The sequence below is a fragment of the Wasmannia auropunctata genome, unplaced genomic scaffold (genome assembly GCF_000956235.1).
Source record: "Wasmannia auropunctata unplaced genomic scaffold, wasmannia.A_1.0 LD336053.1, whole genome shotgun sequence".
NCBI classification, from domain to species: Eukaryota; Metazoa; Arthropoda; class Insecta; order Hymenoptera; family Formicidae; genus Wasmannia; species Wasmannia auropunctata.
The window spans coordinates 107,855-115,330 of NW_012026837.1; the positions used below are offsets into that span (position 1 = coordinate 107,855).

The window sequence follows — 7,476 nt, forward strand, 5'->3', positions numbered from 1 at the left end:
GTGTGCTCTTCCGATCTTGAAGAATAAAGTAGTCTAATTTTTAATTGTTTATATCTCGATTAATTTTGCAATAAAAAAATCCTTTGGCACAAAATTCTATCTCCCAGAGTACTATCTATTTGCAAAATTTAAAAAAATTTCTGAGAGATGACTGATCCGCTTCACGTGGAATAAACCATGTATGTACATATATATATATATATATATACATGCATGTACATATATATATATATGTACATGCACACATATATATTAACATATTAATTTTTGAAAATTGTAACGTAGAGTAATATAGTAAACGGAAGCATATTTTGTATTTGAAAAACTATAGAAAACGATTACCTCTTGTCTTCAAATTATCGTTCTTGTGTTTTCTTTTTATTGAACTTGATAATTTTATTTACGAATATTTCAAATTTCGTTGAACTTTAATGAATTTTTTGTTGATTAATTTTTATGCTTTATGAGACTTTCGTATATCATTATTATCTCATTTGATGTTTGTAATTCGTGAACCGTGCAAAGCGGATGTGTGATACATCCTGGAGAAAATTACGTTTTCGCTTTCAAAATTTTACTTTCTTCTCTATGTTTAATTGTATATAAGAGAGAATAATATTTAATATAATTTATTTAACGTTAAAAATGCTGTCGTTAAACAATAGGTTTTTAAATGTTCTAAGATCTTCACAAAATTGAACTAAAAAAATTTCCACAAAATTTTTGCTCTTTATAATGAAACATTTATAATGAGATATTATTATTTTTATTTGCATATGAAAATAATGTTTTTTATAAAGACATACATAATATATTTACTTTTGAAATTTTTATTCGTCAAATACGATACACAATAATAACATTTTAATTATAATAATATGATAATATAATAAGATCATATTTAGAATTATCTAATAATCAATTATGCGCATATTTTGCAATAATTAATACTTTGCCGACAGGAGCTAATGCGTTTTAATCTGTGGGCAAATCTATAACTAAATAACTAAAAACGTTTTTATAAAATTTTTATTTTAATATTTTGAAATATATAATTATAAACTTTCGAAAAATTTATTTCAAAGGAGTTTCACATATTAATAAATATAAATAATAATTCGTAATTTTTTTACTCCATATATTTGTTTTAACAAACGTGCTGTATATAAAAGGGAAACTACGCGTCTCGTCGGTAACGTTATGTCCATATAAAGTATAGTTTTATGCGTCTTGTCGATGAAGTGTTAAATTGCCTGTTGTTTTTGAGCCTCTAAGAATAGATACTTCAAAGTTTGTTCAGACAACGTTCGCTATTTCATGACGATGAAATTCGGACGTATGTAGGTGGCGATGTTTTATATTTAATGACCTTCAGCGATTGAGATTGGGACAAGTGGGAAGACCATGTAATGTTTCGATATAAGCCAAATCTTATGATCAATTTTGTGCGCACAAAACTTTAAGCCGATTCTGATAAGTCTAGTGAGACACGATATGAGCATTCTCTCACTATACATACGCGAACGCGCTCGCATACATACGCGCGTCGTATTATATACACTAAAGAGGTATGGAGCACACACACGTAATATGAAAAAAAGTGCAGTAGTAAGGCAGGTAGAGGTAAGCTACAGACGTGAGAGTGAGTGGGGCCATAGTTGAACGGCAGCAGAACCGTTGGTATATCTCAGTACAGAGTTGGACGTCCGTCGTCACTCTTATTCGTCGTTTTCTATTTTGTTTCTCTCGTTCTTTTGGTGGTATAGATGTAGAAATTTCACTGTACAGCACAACGTATTTAAAATTGTGTTGATAATAAGTGTCACAGTGATCTCTTTTTTTTTTTAAAGATAGAAAATGCATGAAAAACGGACGGTGATTGATAATGTATTTAAAATTTAAAACGCATTAAAAATGTTGGGCTAATAGAATTTTAATTTGACAATAACAGATGAATATTCGCAAATGCTGAAAAATATCAGGGCTGCACGTGAAAGTTATAAGTTTATCGATGCATACAGTAAGGAATTAAATATTTTTCGCAAATTTTCTTAAATTTAGACCGAAGAATAACCAGGAAAAGATTAATAAGTGTTCTTTCAGACGTTTTTAAAATTTTAAAATGAATCTGTTTATATAAATGTGAACGCTTGTTATGGATAAATTTCATATTTTCGCGCGTAAAAGCGAATAACAATAAATTGTTGTTTTCGAATGATACTAACGAAAATATATGAATATTATAATACTATCATTTATACATTACATTTGCTATTTTGCAAAGAACTTTTTCTCAAATAAATAGCAAGTTTTGTATGTTTTTAGAAATCTTAAAAAGAAAGATATTATTTGTATATCTGTATATATATAATATAAATTAAAAGGAATTATTGTCATATAAACATTGCACATGATTCTATAAAGAAGTACGAAAAATATATAACTTTTCGGGTCATATTTTTTCTTTTGCATATTTTTATTTGTTGGCCTTCGAAATGTATATATTTAATGCGCATATGCACGATCATGGAGCATTGATATTTGAGAATTTTTGCGATAAATTGTGAATCTAGAACGCGTATCTTTTAAAATTTTATCATGAAAAGGTATGTCTTATAAAAATATAGGCAATATTTTATTATCTGTCATATTATCTGTCATATTAAAAGATTTTCTAATATTTTTAAATAACGAGAGATAATGCGATATAAAAATGATTTTCTTATTATATTTTCTACGCTGAAAATAACGACACAAACCAAAATGTTATTGCTATTAGTTATTTCCGAATTAGTAGATAGAACAAATATTGAAATCAAAATTAAATGTGAGTTAATTTAATATTATTATTAATTTATAATGCATTAATGTTATGAACAAAAATAATACATTAATAAATTAATATATTGTAATGTATGATCAATAGAAATCAGATTCGGTCAAGTTACATAAAATTTAATCTTAATGTTAGATTTACAATTACACACACAAACACACACACACACACAAACTTTAATTACAGATATTTTTTCATAATTTTTACTATATATCTAATGATGCTTATTATTTCAAAACTTGGACTTGTTGTAATTGTTCTTTACAAAAACAGTTTAGTAATTTAATATTTGGAAACATATACTTATTATATTGCATCGTGAAAACATTAAAATAAAGATTATAAGGATTTGAATTATTACAAATCTTTCATGTAAAAGAAAACGAATAATGTATTATAATATAAACAACATAATATATAATGGAAATTTAAAATTTATCTACAAACTGCTTTCTGAAATATATTTATATACGTCTCTAATATTTCAGAGGTTAAGTTATTATATATAAAATATGCCTTCCGGAATTTGATAAACTAATGCAAGAAAAAAGTTGGAATTCAAAGTATTACGTGTGCAAAAATGCAGGTAATTGTGGCAGCTAATAATGAAGCTTTATCGAAACTGGTAAGGAAGCTCGGAAACTACCGATCGGGATATGTGATCATTACAGAATACTTGGTGACCGAAAAGTTTGCTTTGCATGCGAGAAACGTGAAATTACTACATATGTGTTAAAAACGACGGAGAAAATTGCATACATGTGTGGATTACTGACGACGACCAGACAAAGGAGAAAAAAAACTGAGAGAAAGAAAGAGAGAAATATTCCGTTAAAAAATGGCTTTAATAATACCTAGAAACAAATCGCCCGTTGTACATGACAAGGATACTGTTCCAGCATACGATGTACGTAATGCTTACATGCCTTACATGCATGACTTTTTAAATGATTATCCGTATTGCTATACAGGCGTAGGTATAGCTATGTTACATATTTTGAAAATCAATTCTTCCATTACACAGAAAATATAACGTTAATGCTAATGATGTAGTGCTAATTATTGCTACATCTTCATTTAACCATTGCTATTGCAATTCTAATATGCGTGTACGTGCAAAGAAAAAATTTAATTTGAAAATGTTTTGGTTAATTCAATACAATTATAAAATTAATCAAAAGCTTTAAAAAATTTTCAAATTTTATTACTATTATAAGAAAAAAGAAAGAAATGAAAAGAAATATATAAAGAAAAAGATATATATATATATATATAGGTGTATATATACCTATATATATATATATATATATATATATATATAGAAAGAAAAAGAAATATATATATAAAGCAATTTTTTACAAGGATATACAACAAAATATATAAAAAATATTGTACTTTTAAAATAATATATTTTTGTACAGTTTTTCGAAATCTTTAAATCATTTAATCAATTTTGTAAGTTACTATATTTGTCAAGTGTTTAAAATATTTAGTTCAGTTTTAATTGGTTGTACATTTTATATTGGCTGCTTTCCATAATTGCGTATTACGATAGGTAAAACCACTGAGTCTATAAACAGCGATTAATTCTAACCACGCTTGAGAAACTGGAAAAAGAACAGTATTACGGATCCAATTATTTTTTTCATAGATAAAGATAAAAGACAAGTTTCAGAGTATTCATGCAGCGCAAGTCGAGTATCATTAGTATCAACATTGTGTAGACAATGCGCAATTGCGCTGTTTACATTCCGTTATCTACCTTATTATGTCAAGTTATAACAGTTCACTAAGGTAGTATAAAACGAAACTGTTCTTTATTAGAAAGTACTTTTTCTTCTATTCAGCTTTTCTTTAAAATAATATATACGTATATATATGCAAATGCATACTTAAAGTATGATTTAGATTTTGATTTAGATTTTAATATATCGTAAGTTAGGACTCTAAGTTAGACATATGAATAAAATTTAATAGTGAACAGAAAGTGAGCTATTGAGCCATACTGGTTGTTAATTGCGATTATACAATGTATTATAACTACATTAGGTACTTCTTATACAATTGCTTCTAATACATACGTTTCGACCTTTTTACGTACGTCATCTTTAGTGTTACATATACAAATTATTACATTCTGTTACATGCTTGAAGTCACAGTCTGAACGCTATGTAGTTGTTTGTTATTATTTTGCTATTATTAATTTGTCGTTTTTTTTGTATTGTATACTTTTTTACTCTCCGTTGTACACGCTTTAAACTTACATAGATTTTTTGTCTATGGAGATATTACCAATAATACGTCAAATAATTATTGCATATTTGCCTGTATAATAAAATTAAATAATAATCTATACGTATAATTTTTTAATATTTAAAAATAAATAAAATTACAATAAATAAATAATTAATAAATTAATTAACAATAAACTACTGGATATGTTACCAAAACTTATGTTGGTATTAATTTTATAATTTATATATAATAATTTATTAAACAATTTATATATAAATTGACACCTATTTATATATACATTGATTAATAAATTATGATATATAAATTATAAAATTAATACCAACATAAGTCAAATTTGTTAAACGTATAATGATACAATTAAAAATAATTAAACTTATGTGTCAGAGATTTAAAAAAATAGCTAATATGCCATGCTGATCGTTGTTTAGTTAATTTGTTTAATTTGACATTTATGTATTCCTTCTTGATAGTGGGAACTGGGAATAGATGTGAGAATCAGGGAATCCTCGTTCTTTCGTTATTGTTATGCGGGAGGGGGAAGGGTAAGATTAGAGGTGATTTTTCTTTTCAGAGAGAGGAAATCGAGACAGATATGCGTCTGGTAACAACTTCGTATCACTTTGTTTGTTAAGGTCTCTTGTTTGTTTTTTTAATATGCATGTGTATCATCTCTGATATGCTTCTTTTCACCCATAAAGTTTGGTTCTCTAAAATTTCAATCTGATCCCAATCGAAAATTTGTGATTTTCCTTTAACTAATATTCTGATATCACAGATGGTGAGCTACGTTTTTTATTAATGTTTTGATTTAGAATATTTCGATAAATCTTACATAATTTAAGATTGCTGTTTCAACTTTAAGATAATTGCCTCAAAATTAAATTTAAATTTCCCTTTTTCTGTTTATTTATACAATTCAAATATTTGATTATTTTTTAAAAGGAATTGTAAAATGTTTGACTAATTTTCGTAGACTATTTTTAATTTATGAAGCATGTATTTTGATTATTAGTTTGTTAATATTATTTTAAGGATATAATCTAAAATAATAAATAATATTTACATCTCATTTTATTCCAAAAAAGTAAATTATGAAAAAGTGTGAGAAGAAACTTGTGAGAGAATCACATGATGTGTTATCCTTTAATTTTGTGTGCGTGTGCGTGGCGTGTGTGTGTGTGTGTGTGTGTTTCCAAAAATTTCAAAAACCTTGGATTATTTTGATGGAGTTTTATATGTTTCATGTTTTATCAAAATAATTTCGGAAAAAGTGAAATTTTTTCTTCAATTTTTATCTGTATCTTTGAAATTAAGCTATTTCGGACACATAGTTATATGAAGTTTTCGTTTTGAATTTATATGCGAAATCATCCCTTAAAATCTTTTATATTACTTTGTTAATATCCATCCTGCGCGCGTGCGTGCGTGCGCGCGCGTGTGCTGTAACTGTTCCAAGATCTTACGTGTGTGAGTTACACGTACGTGTGTTGTAATGAAAACAATTTTGTATGAAAACTCATAATAGTAATACGAATGATAATTGTGTTCTGTAGTATGGTAGGTACATAATGATTTTACCTGTTGTGTATACCATGGTATATGTATATTTTACGCGACATGCATACACACAACTTTTACTTTATCCTTTAATCGCCATTTATGTTGATTTTTTTATCGAATTAATTTTATTTTATGATTCCTTTTTCTTTATCATATTTTTTCTTTAATTATAATACAAAATTAATTTAAAATTTTTTGGTATGATTTAAATATAAGAAATACTTCTAGCGAACACCAAATAACATTTAACAATATAACTAAGACAACACATGTGTTAAATTATAATTATATTATAGTTATATTGGGAAATTACAACTAACAAGTACATTACATGTTACTTGATGTTTGCTGAGTTTAGAAATAATCTAATAGCAAATTGAATCACTTGCACTACTTTGCAAGAGATACATACATGTTAAAGACTATTTGCATAAAGCTAAAAACATAATATAAATATTTTGTCTAGTATCATACCTAATGTTAATATTATCATTTCTTGTGAAACGAAATAAGTTCTAAACCTCTCACACTATCCATTTGTTTATAACGCAATATTTAATAAGTTAACGATGATATCTACGATATATAATATCTGTGCAACAATTGTTAATTAGGACTTAGAAATCGATCTAAACTATTGCAATTGTTTAAAATCCATTATTTAACAATTGGCTAAAGATATCGGTGATCCATTTTTTTTTTATAATTGTTATTTAACACTAATAAATTAAATAGAATAAGTTCTAAATCTCTTGCATTATCCATTTGTTTATAACAACATCTAATAAATTAACGACAATATCTAGATCTGTTGAGCACACGT

At 26.4% G+C, this 7,476-nt stretch overlaps 1 protein-coding gene and 1 long non-coding RNA gene across 4 annotated transcripts in view; both read left to right on the forward strand.

Moving 5' to 3' along the window:
* The window catches only part of LOC105450911 (mitogen-activated protein kinase-binding protein 1-like), a 51,278-nt gene that overhangs the window by 17,025 nt on the left and 26,777 nt on the right, over positions 1-7,476 (forward strand). The gene's annotated exons all lie outside the window — the stretch shown is intronic.
* LOC105450910 lies at positions 1,095-4,028 on the forward strand. Of its 3 annotated transcripts, XR_974511.1 has the most exons (4): positions 1,095-2,020; positions 2,780-2,827; positions 3,325-3,422; positions 3,508-4,028. It is a non-coding gene; the product is annotated as an uncharacterized LOC105450910 (long non-coding RNA). The 3 variants fall into 3 exon arrangements; XR_974510.1 differs by lacking the exon at positions 2,780-2,827 and having other exon boundaries at positions 1,098-2,606; XR_974512.1 differs by lacking the exon at positions 2,780-2,827 and having other exon boundaries at positions 1,099-2,020.